At 38.5% G+C, this 14727-nt stretch overlaps 1 long non-coding RNA gene across 1 annotated transcript; it reads left to right on the top strand.

The window, feature by feature from the left end:
* The first annotated feature begins 2008 nt into the window (after positions 1-2008).
* On the top strand, positions 2009-4939 carry LOC116565589. Its single transcript, XR_004275522.1, has 2 exons — positions 2009-3190; positions 4106-4939. It is a non-coding gene; the product is annotated as an uncharacterized LOC116565589 (long non-coding RNA).
* The last annotated feature ends 9788 nt before the right edge of the window (positions 4940-14727 follow it).

Here is a 14727-nt window from a genome sequence, read left to right as displayed (position 1 = left end):
AGATCTTATGAGACTTATTCACTACGATGAGAACAATTTGGGGGAACTTCTCCCATGATTTGGTTGTCTCCATCTGGTCCTGCCCTTGGCATGTGGGGATTATTACAATTCAAGGTGATATTTTGGTGGGGACACCGCCAAACATAACAAGCATGCATACTAAAATGCCATTATTCTCTAACCCATCCTTGTGATTTCCCAAAACCATGTCATAACTAACCCCTTATTCTAAGACCAGGCAGAGTTCTGCTCCTGCTCTGACTTTATTTCTAATACCAACTCATCCCAGCTCTATCTTAGCAAGTATCTGTCTAGCCAGCATCAGACAAATAATAATGACAATAATTGCTTGACTATTGGGCTGTCCAGCACAAAATTTGAGGTCAGAGTATCAGGAAACCCCAGGATTTGTCTTCTCTTCCGTACTGACTTGCAAGAGTCAAAATTGCATAGTGTAACTCTGGCTGTTGAGAATATTTGGGAAGGGACAGATGTTGATGTGGTTGAAAGAAAATGAGCGAAGAAGTAAAAGTACGCTGAAAGTAATTAATAGAAGGAAATAATATGAGCACCTGCTATGAAAAACTGAAATGTATATGATGTATTTACATACATGCATTTTAAGACAGTATTCTGCTTAAATTCTTTCATGACTTCCACCTCTAAAACATGAAGTCAATATTCTTTAAAATGGTTTTCTGATTAGACTTCCCATGATCTGGACCCAGCTATCTTCTCAGAGTTAACAGTTTTCTCACACCTCCCTCATACTTGAGCCCTACACCTGTCTGCTCTGGCCATGCTCATTTTCATATAGTTTCTCAAATATACTATGCTTTATTTTCTCTGGGCATTTCTCTCTGGAATATCTGTGCAAAGCTTCTCCTTCTATTGACTGCCTCCTATTCATGCTTTTTAGTTCTACTTAAAGGCCATTTACCTGATCTCCCTGTATACTGCAATATTTTCTATCTGCTCAGTACTCCCTTAGCAGTTCTCCATCATAGCATAGCACTAATAGCTGTTGTTAGGTCAATGCCTGTCCTCTTCTGGAGGATAAAGAAAAGATGATGTCTGTCTTATGGACCTCTGTGTCAGCCTGTTATTTTGCAATATTCTTATTAGAGAATACAGGAAGTCCTCCCATTCATGCTTCAAATGACTCAAAGAAAATACCCATTGCTTGTGATCATTAAAAATAATCTAGTTTGGAAAAGTAGGATTTGAGCCACCATGCCTATTGGAGCAGCTAGCAAGTTTGTGTTTATAGAACTTGATACAGACAGACCTGTTTTTGTCCATTTTTCTTGGGATTTGGGTAAAGGTTCTATATTGCTTGAACCTTTTGAAACTAAAGAAACTCTATACTCAGAAAGTTGAGAAACTGGTGCAGGAATAATCAGATTATTATTTAATCTTATCTTGAATACAGAATAAGAGGCACTTTGTTAAAAATACCCTTGTGATTGAATTCTGCTTCTCATTTCTGAATGTTTGTTCACTGTGATTAAAAATAACTAATTAATGACTTAGAGTGAGGGAGAGAAAAGGGTATTCCCCATTCTAACTAATTTCCTAAAACAGCCTAGTATCTAATGTAGTGTTTGGCACATAATAGGCTCAATAAACATTGGCTGATTGAATGAATGTTGAAATGTCATTGGAAAGTGTGTCATTCAGAATCAAAATTATCGCGCGGTGGCTCAAGCCTGTAATCCCAGCACTTTGGGAGGCCGAGGCGGGTGGATCACAAGGTCAAGAGATCAAGACCATCCTGGTCAACATGGTGAAACCCCGTCTCTACTAAAAATACAAAAAATTAGCTGGGCATGGTGGCGCGTGCCTGTAATCCCAGCTACTCAGGAGGCTGAGGCAGAAGAATTGCCTGAACCCAGGAGGCGGAGGTTGCGGTGAGCCGAGATCGCGCCATTGCACTCCAGCCCGGGTAGCATGAGTGAAACTCCGTCTCAAAAAAAAAAAAAAAAAAAAAAAAAAAAAAGAAAAAGTTAATATACATTTTTTCTTCTATTCTTCTTTTTACCTGATTGCTACTGTCACATTATCAGAAAGGATACACAGATTATTCTGATAATGTTTTTCTTCTTTAAAAGTTTTTAACATCTATACTACTTTCCACCTCAAAGTAATTGTCTCAACTGTGGCCATTCATGGTATACAAATCACATGTCTATTGATTCATTTTCATTGCAATGTTCCAAAAATTATTTGATATAATTGGAGCTGATATGTGAAATTGATATGATTCAAAATGCTCTGGAAAAGTAGAAAAGAGAAACTAAAACAGAAGTAGCAATCAAAGCCTAGGTCTTAGCCCTAAAATATCTGAAAGTCCCTGCAGTGAAGGACGTCTAAACAATACAGCATAATACAATGAAACACACATACACACAGAGAATTAGGAAGGATTAGGGGAGACTCTGACACTACTTCCCAGAATGCTTCTTTGGCTCAACTTAATCTCCTGCAGAATTAAATCTATACAAATGCAGGTTGGTCTATTTGCAGGGAATGTTTCTTGTCTGTAGAACCTATAGCTATAGGGTCATAAACCTACTCATGAATGCTTCTGGAGCCTTTCACCTCAGGACACACGAATCCCTGACATGTCCCACCCTCAGGGATATAGCAGTCCTCATCTTGACACTATCCACGAAGAATCACTTTGCATTCTAATATCTATCTTAGACATGTATCATCTGAAGTCCCCAAAGAGCTACAGGCCTTCATTTTGAGACTGGAATACATTACAGTACAGTCTCTCTCTCACCGCCACGAACAATCTGTTTGTTTTACATTCAGTCCATACAACGTTACCTTCAGTACAGCAGATTCACAGACATGGAAACCTAGGTTTAGAATATCACCATGATTGGGATCTTTTGTGGTGAGTGTTGCTGCTCTATGACATTAGATGTTCCATTCTACAACACCCTCTTCTTATCTGTGACAACTAGCAGTATATATAAAAGACCATTATGGCATGAAAGAATGGGCATATATTCAAGAAGTTGACAGGCATTGCCATCTTCTGCTTCTACGATCCAGAGAAGATTGCAATCAAATCAGTATCTTTGCCCCCACAACCCAAAACAGCTTTCCTGCAGCTTCTTCTTGAGGGAGTGAAAGCTGCTTAGAGCAGCGTGTAAATTCATGGCAAGAAGCAATAAAGGTGAGTTTTATACATTCCCATTACTGCTTCTACGTCTTTGCAATAATGTTTATTGACATGTTTGAACGGAGCACAAGCTGCAGTTCGGTTCAACTGCCTGTGAAAATGGGACATTTGTCAAGAAACAAACCTCGCAGTTTTTAGTGGCTCTGACAGTGGGTATTAGAAAGGATATTGATGGTGAAAAAAGAGAGAATAGGCAGGCCTATGGAGAGAGTGTTAAGGAATATACTCGGCACAGATGTCTACAGTGGAGGAAAAGGGGGTAGCTGAGGATGTAAAAGTGAACACTGACCACATTGAGTGATTGCCAGTTGCCTTGAAGCATGTGTGCTTATGTAGGGAACATCAACAAAAGCTCCATTTGTCTCCCAAAGAAGGCCTCTACAGTGATGCCTTCACTTGGGATTTGATTCCCACTTTGCTTCTTTCCACTGCGACAGTCTATCTGCAATGATAACCCAGTTCATAGAGTGTGTGTATCACTCTGTTCTTTACGGTTCTCACAAACTAAAAAGTGAAGACAACATCTACTTAGCGTATCACCTGCTTTTAGTTATTAAATCACATAGTCTTTCCTAGGGAACACACTTATTGGGGGTGTAAGGTATTGTGTTAGATGCAAGGGTTGCACATAGACCATTCCTACAAGGAATCTGCAGTTTAGTAGCAGCGTATGCTACATTCATTAATAAAACAGAGCAGCACACACATGCTGAGGAACAAGAATCTTCCACAGTGTTGGAGTTTTTTTTTTTTTTCCCCTCTCACTGGTAACCTAAACGACCAGTAAAATGTTGGGGCCTAAGTAGGCCTTTAACAGATACATACTCATATCCCACATGCAAATGTATTTCAAGTGTTCAAGGTGATAAAACGAAAGCTACTAACAGCTCTTCTCTGCTGCTTGTTCAGATCGGCCCTTCCAAATCTCAGCCATTCAAGCAATTGCATCAGGGCCCTCTCTGCAGCAAAACTGCTGCATTTCCAACACAGTTTTCTAAGCCTACAGAGCCTGAGCCTGGCGAACCAAATCAGCACCCCGTTTCTCCTAAAGCTCGGAAACAGGTAAGACTGTTTTAACCAACAAGTTTAGTTCAGGGGAGAGTTTTACTTTCTCAATATACAATATAAAAAAGAAAGGAGAGAACAAGACAAATGGCAATTAGTCATTGACAATGGAAGACATGATGCCTATGATGGCTTAGTACAGGGATAAGATCGTTTTGTCCTGGAGGTGTCATTCCTATCTATCAAAAAAGTCAGAGAGATGAGTTGTTTCACAACAAATTGACGTTGGGAGGAAACTCAGCTACAAGTTGGCATTCGTTTCTGCTATCCATGGGTTAACAAAATTCCAAAGTTAAAATTTCACTTACATTCTATAATATACCATTCCAGCTAAATTTTCATCTCTTCTCTTTCTCCTGCCTTTCTAAAAGAGTAGCTTAGCATTTCATTTCAGACTTGCAAAAGCCCTGAGATTCTTTCCTATCTTTTCCTTCCCAGAGCTCTTTGTAAGTAAATCAAACCTGCCTTCCCTATACCATACCCTGCATTTAGCAGGCAAACTCTCTCTCAGAGTGTACAAGGCGTGTAGGCTTAACAGACTGGTTTATCCTTGTGTGTGCAGAAAGGCACTTATGAAGCATACTGTTTGATGATGACATCCAAGATCGAGTTTCAACAATTTTTCATGGTCTGTAAAATGCTGCAGTGCTAATAAAATTCTAACCTAGTTTAGATTACTGCAAGAGCACGATGTCTTCTTTCTCTTTACTTAGTACCCATCCCCTCCTTATAATGGACATTATAACTTCTATCTTGCGGCCATTTACGTTTTGACTGTGGCTCAGAAAATAAAAATAACTTTTTATTAATATATAGATAGTCTCAACTAATGCTTACTTTGGAAGGCATGTATATTGAGGTGTGTGTGCATGTGTGTGTGTATATGTGTGTTGGTAAGAATGAGAGAAAGAGAACAAAAGGCAGCAAGTGAGTATGTATGCCTGTGAGTTTGTGAGAGAGAAAAAGAGAAAAAAGAAAGAACAAACAAAAGAAAACCGGGCGAGGGAAGAGAAAAAAGGGGAATGGAGAGAGAGAAGGAGAATGAACATGTTGATCAGAAATTACCCGGCTCAGAAAAAGTAATTTACTGATAAATGATTATCCATTTAGAGGTAACCAGTGTCAGCAAAAGCAGCCTTAAATTAATCTATCTGCCGATCCTTTCAGATCTCTTACACAGGATAGTAGAAGGCAAGTCGGCCCAGGCATGTCACAGAGTCTCTCATAAACAGTAATAAATTGCCATAGATTTCATTTCACATTTCAGCAATTCTGGCCTTAATGTGATGAGCAGAAAAGGGTGGCAGTTGAGTACCAACATTGAAAACGAACATTGAGATAGAAAAGTACCTGCCCTCACTCTGCAGGGATGCCTTTCAGTCACTGTCTGCATAGCTAAACCACTCTTTCTTAGATTGTTTTGTGGGATACACAATAACATATCATTCATCCATGAAGTATTTATTGAATGTCTGTCCCTTGTTAGGTCCTATACAATAGTCAGTAGGCAATATAAAAAATGAGTATAACTAGGAAATGACCTGTCCTCAAAAAATTCACACTTTCATTAAGAAACAATGGTTCAGGTTCTTGGAGAGGGCTTATAAAGTCTTGGGCTGAGTTTTAAAAATCCCAGTGACCTAAAATTCAAAAATTCAGACAACAAAGATTCATAGGGGCAAAATTCATCAGTGATGACTACACTAGACTAGGAATCAGAAGTTATGGTTTTACTGGTCACTGGAAGAGATCTTTTGGGCAAGTCACCTAACTGAGGAAATAGTTACCTAGAAAGTTGTTGAAAACGACAAAATGAAATTTTATGTATGAATGCACACGGCAAAAAGTAAAGAATGTTACATAAATACAAATCTGCAAGTCAATAACTTGCCTATCATGTGCCAGGGGCTCTACAAATGCAGCGGCTCTCAAAGTGCTTAAGATATAATGGGCATGTGAGAGAACTACATTCTTTCAGGAAACATTTTGGTCACTGCTAGACTCAAAGCAAGTGCAAAGTGCTTTAGAAACGCAGAGAAGAATATAGTTTTTGATGCAAGGCAGTATTATTACTGTGGCTCACTGACACATCATCAACACGTGGATCTCCTTCAGAAATTTGTGAAACCACTTTCACCTCAACACTGAAAACTTGTTTGCCTCTTGGCTTCCTTAATGAAAATAATGCAGCACCTGACATTAATAATAAAAATAAACACTACAGTAATTTTAATATCTGGGGCTATGACATATTTCAACATGTTATTACTCTAAGAACTTGGTGTAAGCATGTAATTATTATTTGGCACTTACATGAACTCTCCTTTAGGAAACTGCTTTTAAAATGTAGACTAATATTGCTCATTGGTTAGGTGGATCAAAGAGAGATGGAAAAGCATTAACTCACTCACTTGATTTAAATATAAATACGATGAATATCCATATTATCATACTGTGCATAATATGTTAATATTATTATTCTTTATTAGTAAATTTGCTTAAGTTTGAAAATACCTTAATATTTTTCATTATTCGTTGATTGCATGACCTTATTGATTTGATTCCTGAAGAAGCAACACGTTATTATTTCCACGTTTCAAGACCAGGAAACTGAAGTTTGGGAGTAATCAATTTGGAAACAGTTCCAGAATCCAACGCCTAGGACTCATGTGGCTGGTATTTGCCCTGAGTGCCATGGCTGAAGTAAAGCTATAATTTTAAAGCTCCTAGAACAGTATTTAAAATGTCTTTGATAGTTACTATGAGTGACTGAAGTTAAAAGATTTGGTTCTTGCAATGACTTTTTTTAGTGAAGGCACTACTACTTTATACAATTGTTGTCATTAGAAAAAGTCTGAAAAATTTTCAATAGACTGGGAACAAAATCTAAAGAATACCAAATTAATATACAATTAAAATTTAATTGTCTATAAGTTAATAAAATTAATCATATCTAAAACACAATTAAATTTTAAACACAAGCATAAAATAACCTAGATTTAGAATATATATGTATTATTTTGTTGGGGGTGGCACAAGAAGTTATCTTTATCATATCAAATAATTAGCGTTTCCATTATAAAACTAAAATTCAGAAAATATTATAAAAAAGTTACTTACAAAGTGCCAAACTACGGTGATATTTGCAACCATTTACGTGATTCAAAATACATTAGAATTTTCCTCTGGATATTTTGAATTTTGTGTATATGTATGTGTGTGTGTGTGTGTGTGTGTGTGTGTATATATATATATATATATATCTCCAATGTCTAGCACATACTGCCTTTAGTACCTACATACACAGGAAACAACTCTCATCCATATGCTTTACTATTCTACACATAATCAGACAAGAGCTACACTTATAGTGGGGCAAGCGGGATAAAAAGAGTGCTTGGTGAAAAGTTAAGAGGGGGAACGTTCTCTGGCAGACTAAAGAGCACAACACATGCTACATATCCATAGCCCCTGTGTCATCTGCCTATTCTATACCTTAAGCAGTCAGGAGGCTTGCCTGTAAGTATGTAATTTTGGTTATTATTAGCCACTTACATGGGATATGCCTTTACAGAACAACAAAGGACTTTTGAAGTATTGATCGAAACTTAAACTTCTTACAATTTCACACTAAGAACAAATGTGACTTTCTATACCATGGTTGACTCTTAGTAGTCTTCAAATACATTTTAAATATATTTTAAATATACAGCATTTACATGACTTAAGTTCTGGTCCCATCCTTCCTCTTCAGCTCAAGCCCTGCCACTCACCAATAAACTTGATGATTCCTGGAGCATATACTCACACCTGCATTGCCTGACCACTCATGGCACTAAATGAAGCCTTACATGGTAGAAAAAGTCTAAACAGAAAAAGCTTGGTATGTTTTCAGGCTGTTCACTTTTATCTAGTTACTAAGTTAACCAAAAGAAAGAATGATCTAAAAATAATTACCTTTTTCTTCTGTTTTTGAGTACATATAGTTGGGACTCAAAAAAATGGAATTGAATGTATTGATTAAAATGATTTTGGGGATGATCAATTATAAGCCCCTTACACTTACACCAGAAGATCCCAGATATATTTGCAACCTGTATAAACACATCTTTAAGTTAAGCCTCAAGCTCTCTTGGAGGAGGCCTGAGAAATGCTGAAAAGGGCTAAAAGAAGTGAGATCTACTACACTTACTTTTCCAAGATAATCACAACCAACAGTCACTGACAAAGATGCATTGCTGCTCCTGGAAATATCACCTGGTGGTTAAGGAAAAAGCCAGGCACTTCATTCTACTCCATCATTTGGTTTACAGAGTTTGGATTTGTAGCCACAGCTTTATCCTTTGCCAAAGACTCCATGCTGCACGCTGTCATTCACACTGCCAGACTGCAACCTCTGCCAGGATTTATGGCTACCATGCTGCTCCCTCACTGCTAAGAGCAGATGGCTAGGCTGAGGGACAGCAGACTGCCTAAGGGCAGAGACAAGGGTGTGGGGAGGAGAGAATGTGGTAGCCACAGGGACATTCTTCATTCCCTAGTAAGCCTGGGAAAGTTGACTTCCATGAAGTCTGTCTCTCCTTTTCTTAAAGGATTGTATTAGGTAAACTAAGATTAATAGCAAGCATCAGGAAGTTTGGGGCACACTTAAAATTGATTGCAAAATGTTTGTTAATATTTACAGATTCGTCTTTTTGGAGGAGATCTAGCTTTGTAGATCTCATAAGATAGTCTTGACCTTCTTCCACCTATCTTAAAGTATGGCATGTCTCTGTATATTACTATATGATATGGACAAGTCTGTTGAAACATTTTTAAGTCTATACTAAACAGAGTCTATCCTCTCAATTGTTAGGATAGACTCTGTTTAGGATAGACTTAAAAAAAAAAACAATGGTTTTTGCTTTTTGACGCTCAAATTGTTAGTCTATTCTAACAATTGAGAGTATAGACTCTGTTTAGGATAGACTTAAAAATTGGTTTTTGATTCAAGAACAAGTGACAGTAAAATTTGAATCAAAGACCTTACAATGAAAAATTCTATAACAGATTTAATATAAATTCCAATAAGAAACCTTACAGGCAATATCCAGACTGGATACTTCAGGTGGTGTCACCTTTGTATAGCAAAAGGTAGTGAGGGATCTTCATAGCAGTGGGGAAAAAGAAAAAAGAAGGCTGCTAACATCTATTCCCACCACTTCTTAGTCCATAACTGAGCAGAAAGTATACTGAGGGAAGAGGGATGAAATAAAAAGGAGATTTCAAAGAGAAGGTGTGAGTCAGGTTCAAGCAAATTAAAGCCCTAGTGCATCCTTATTCACGTGCTACCTCTTCTGGCTAGCTTTCTCTGACTTCCACATCCACAGATATGTGGCACACCTTCCTTGCTACTGCCATGACGCTCAAATCCCACCCAGTACTGCATCTATCAGGCACTGTGTATCTCTCTCTTTACATGTCTATCCCTCTCTCTAGTTGTGTGCTCTCAAAATATACATATTTTGTCTTAATCATTTTTTAATTCATGGTGCTTAGTAATAATAGATTTAATACATGCCGTTAAACAAATGTGCAAAACAGGACATTTCTGACAGCTTCACTGATACTTAATGACGGGGCAGAACTAGGAGTATGACCTTGCTTGTATACAACAAACAACCACAACTGTATTCTCTGTATACACATCTACATAAAACTTACCTTGAGATTCAGCCCACAGAGTCTATTATAACTATACTGCCATTTTGGTTAAGTAAGGAAAAAGTAAAAAGATGGTCAATTTATGTTAGTGGCTTAAAATTCCCTCCCTCCCTTTCTTCTTCTCTCTTTCCCTCCCTCCCTTTCTTCCTTCCTTCCTCTTCCTTCTTTCCTTTCTCTTCTTTCCTTCCTCTTTCTCTCTTTCTCTTTTATTTTCCCTAATCCATCAAAATTCTATATATTTTAAACTTCAAAATTCAAAGGATGACTTGAATTTCTAAAAGTCTAGCCCCATAGATTTTTTATATGAGGAAATTAAAGCCCAGAGAAGAAAGTGACTTGGCCAATGTCACCTAACCCATTTGTAGCAGGACCCAGAGGCAGAGACTCAGGTCTTCTGATCTTAATTTTTCCAAAGTATCAAGCTGCTATAATGTTTAATATACATCCCAATAAAATAAATAAAATAAAATAAGCAGGAATGCTATGATAATACTAATATTATCAAGCCTTTTAAAATATTCTAAACTGTGTCAGTTAATTGTACAAATCTCTCTGGTTCTGCATCTTCCCTTGGGAGTTTAGAGGTTTTAACATTTCCAGGAATAGAATAAATCCAGGATAATAAAGATGTGGCAGAAAAACAAACTCTGCACACAGGGGGTTAGGAAATCAGATTGAACACAGTAAAGGGTAAGCTGAAGACAATGTATAATTGGTAAATCAGTATGACAAGGTTGGCGTTCCTCCCCATCTGTGTCTGTTGGCATGGCTCCCCACACTTGCCTCTCTGAATTGTCTGAGAAGGTCTACAGTGTGCTTAAAATGTCCCATTACTCTTTGTACCTGTAAATGCAAAGCTACTATATGGTGCATCCTATGAGTGGGAATTCTACCACCCATATTAGCAACTGGAAAGAATGGAGGCATTGTTCAGTCATTTCAATCTCAGTCACTCCAACAAGTCTATACCAGTGTTTTAAACAAGGGGTGGTACCACTTGCTGGGAGTGTTTGGAAATGTGTGGGGACTTTTTAATTATCACAGTAACTGAGGGCTTCTACTGGCACTTAATGACAAGGAATGCCAGATGCCCTGCAATGTGGGGGGGGGGGCAGTCTGGAACAACATGAGTTGGCCTACCATAAATGCCACAAGCAGCCCCCACCTTGAGAATCACTGAGAGTATTCTGAGCATCTGTGCCCTCTAGTCGCTCAATCAAGGAAAACCAAAAAGCCTTTGTCAAGCTTCAAGTATAGGAGAGCTCCAGTGCTCGCCTTTTGCTTGAATAGAGATGAAAGGTCTCTTGAATGAGAGATGCAAAAAAAAAAAAAAAGAAAAAAAAAATAGGCAAAGATTCCATTCTGGTTTGCCTGAGGGTTTGGGTAAAGACAGTCTTGACAACTTCACTCCTTAAGAGTCAAAAGACTATTAAAAGCATATAAGTTTCCCAATGATTAACCTGGAAATTCTAGTGAGACAGTATCTTTGAAGATAAGGAAATCAGGGGGCCATTTCTGAAGCAAAGTGGGAGAGTGTAAGCCTGGACCTTCCTAGATATATAATGTAGGACAATTTTCACTATGGACCAGCCATGTGAAAATGAAAACATCAGCATATCTGAAAATAGAACCCAGCACATTACCAACTTCACCCAGGATATACTCCTGAAATATAAGCCACCTATGTGACCTTCACAGCTTTGCTCGGGAAGCGTACAGTGCCACTCTAACCTCAACCTTTTGCTAGTTTCTTTTGAATTTATGAGGATTATCTTCTGTTCTCAGACACAGCCCACTAGACTTGCCCTTTCATTCACCAGGTTCATGGTTCAAGGAAGAAATCATGATTTTTTTTTTTCAATTCTGCTCAGAATATTAAAGAACCACTTTTTCTTAGACTGCTTTGTGGGATATACAATAACATACCATTCATCAATGAAGTATTTATTGAATGTCTGTCCCTTGTTAGGTTGCATGCAATAGTCAGTAGGTGATATAAAAAATGAGTAAAACTAGGAAATAACCTGTCCTCAAAAAATTCACACTTTCACTGAGAAACAATGGTTCAGATTCTTGGAGAGGATTTATAAAGTCTTGGGCTGAGTTTTAAAAATTCCAATGACCTAGATTTAAAACCATGAAAAAATGGAAGAAATTATTTCATGAAGAAACAGTGAGTTAAGTATATACCTTGCATATGCCTTCTTCCGCATAACTCATCCTGTACAGTTCCATTCATAATTCTCCTATGGCTGAAAACCTCTACATTTAAAGACCTTCGTCTTCAAAGCATCCAATTCACTCTAGACTGTACCATACATTTTAGAATTTAATTAATGCTGTCTGGAACCACTCTTTAGTTTCATTACGTAAATATCTCTGTCTCCTGAGACACATAGTAGTCACTCTGAGTGCAGAATCCACACTATCTCTTTTTTGTAGCTCACACAGGGACATGCAAAGGACTGTGCATGCAGCTGATCAAACATATACTGCCTGATGGCTTGTTGGCTAGAATAGAAAAAAGACGAGAAATCAGAGATGAAGATGAGGATTTGGGAGTTGTCAACAAAGACTGCAGGTGCAGTTCTATGTGAAAGTCACTGCGGCAACCATAATGCTTCAGCATCCAACATAGGACCTTGCACAAATCAGGCACTCAAGAAAGTTTCTGAGTTCAATTGATAAGAGTCTTAGTATTTCTATGGTGATTTCCGGGAAGCTAGACTGCTTCTGGGAAACATGTCATTTGCAGGGAGGAGAGATCTGTAATTTTCTGTTCAAAGTTTGGCTCCTAATAATGGAGGTCACAGAACCTCCATTATCTTGCCCTAAATTGACCCCTTTTAATGCCATGACAAAGGATTAATCAGGTTTGTCCTTTCTAGAACCACTGTGAATTGCTAAGAGAATGTGTATCTTTGTTTCTTTTCTTAGAGTTTTAAAGTAGCCAACATTGTCTGCCTGGTTTGTCTGCCCGGTTCTCGCTGATTTCATTTCCAGTAGAGGCCAGGATATGGCTCTGTTCATTTATGATTCACATTTTTTGGCTACTGCTCCTTATGATTGCTACACCTCCATCTCATATCTCGTTACCCCCTCTCCAATTATAACTCATTTATCCAGGTGTAGTTTTTATTTTTCCAATATAACCACACTGCCTATCACAGTAACGGAAACATAGTAGGGACTCAAGAATCATTTGTTAAGTAAATGACATGCTTTTTAATGAAACTGCCTTTTTAAGATTCTTGTGCTTATTCACTCCCGATTCAGCTTATGTGCTTTAGAAATGTGGATTCTTAATCTTCTCTTAGACTCTTCTACACAGAAGCACCAATCTTAGCATAATTGGTCTTGGACCTTTTAACATCCTGTATTTCAAATTCTGTTCACTGTCTGCATAGCTAAACCTAAACATGCTCTCGTTGATCCACTATCAGTAAAGTGGGAGTCTGATTACAAATGAGGTCGACTGTTTTTTATATCTGTCGTATCTTTAACCAGAATTTAGGAAAGTGGGGAGAGGACCTTATTTACTTGCTTCTATTTAGTGAAGTGTGTGTGTGTGTATCTGCATGGGGGAGAGGGACACAGAGGACATTTACATTCGTACATACATAAAGCTCAGGTCTTGCTCCCTGTCTGTCATTTCCAGCCTGTCTGGGGCATCCCAGAGATTATAGGTAAAAAAGCCAGTACACTCGGGTTGGGATCTTGGAAGGAATGAGGGCAAAACTGCTATTCATGGAGATCAGAGTTCATACTCTTTCTAACCTACCCTTTCTTCAAACCAAGTTTCTGCTGGCAGTCAGTTTAAGAGAAAGGCCTAGAGCGTAAGAGAGATAAAGCAGTGATTGTGCCATCTGCAATTCATCCTGAGGAACTGTTATGTGAGCACACATACATTTAAATATTTGAAAAGCATCCTTTAAAATGAGTATCAAAATGACAAATAATGTAAGTCAGAGGAAAAATGCCCCAGCGTTTCCCTATCTCCCTTTCCTCATTATGGAGATAAATCCCAGATGAATTTTTAGACAGCAGAGGGAGTGGAAAAAAATACTAGTAATCACAACCACAATGGCAAGAGAAATGTCTGCAGAAACCTGCCGGCCTGGAAAAGCAGGGTCTTCCGTCTTGCCTGACGCTTGCAAGTGTAAAAGCAGAACCCTGGAGATTTTCCCAGCCCTGGGGAGGAGCCTGGTACTGAGTCAGGAGGTGGCAGGGGTGGGCACGGGCAGTGAGAGGCTTGTTTATTTCAAGTCTTCTCTACTGATAGCTTGAACTTCAAGGGATTTGGAAGTTTGATTCAGATTAGTGTTCCAAAGCAAGGCTGTTTCTCACAATCTCATCCAGTCCACTTATGTATGTAAAACTATAAGGGGAATTTCAGGAAAATAGGCTCTCTAGGGAGACTCCCAGACTCACTGCCAGAAAACAGTGCAGAAGCCAGCCAGCCTGAAGAAATGCCAGTCCTAATGAATCTTTCCCTGGTTATGACCAGAATCTCAAAGCATCGAGGGCTATAAAAATAGAGGGGCAAGGGCCAATCAGACTCTGAGGAGTTTCTGAGACCAGATTGATGAGGAGGAAGAGTGGGTGAACTTGAGTTCACCGATAATCACGAACCTACCTCTTCTTCAGATCTCCAGAGTGCAGAAGTTGTGGATTTGGATATTCCAGAATCCGACTCAGCTGTGTGAGCTGCCTGTTTGCCCTTCTGTTGGGTTTTCTGGTAGTTAGTACCAGAGTAGCCCAGC

The sequence above is a fragment of the Sapajus apella genome, unplaced genomic scaffold (assembly GCF_009761245.1).
Source record: "Sapajus apella isolate SASKATOON/1434 unplaced genomic scaffold, GSC_monkey_1.0 scaffold40, whole genome shotgun sequence".
In the NCBI taxonomy this organism is placed as follows: Eukaryota; Metazoa; Chordata; class Mammalia; order Primates; family Cebidae; genus Sapajus; species Sapajus apella.
This window is presented reverse-complemented; position numbering and strand designations above follow the sequence as displayed.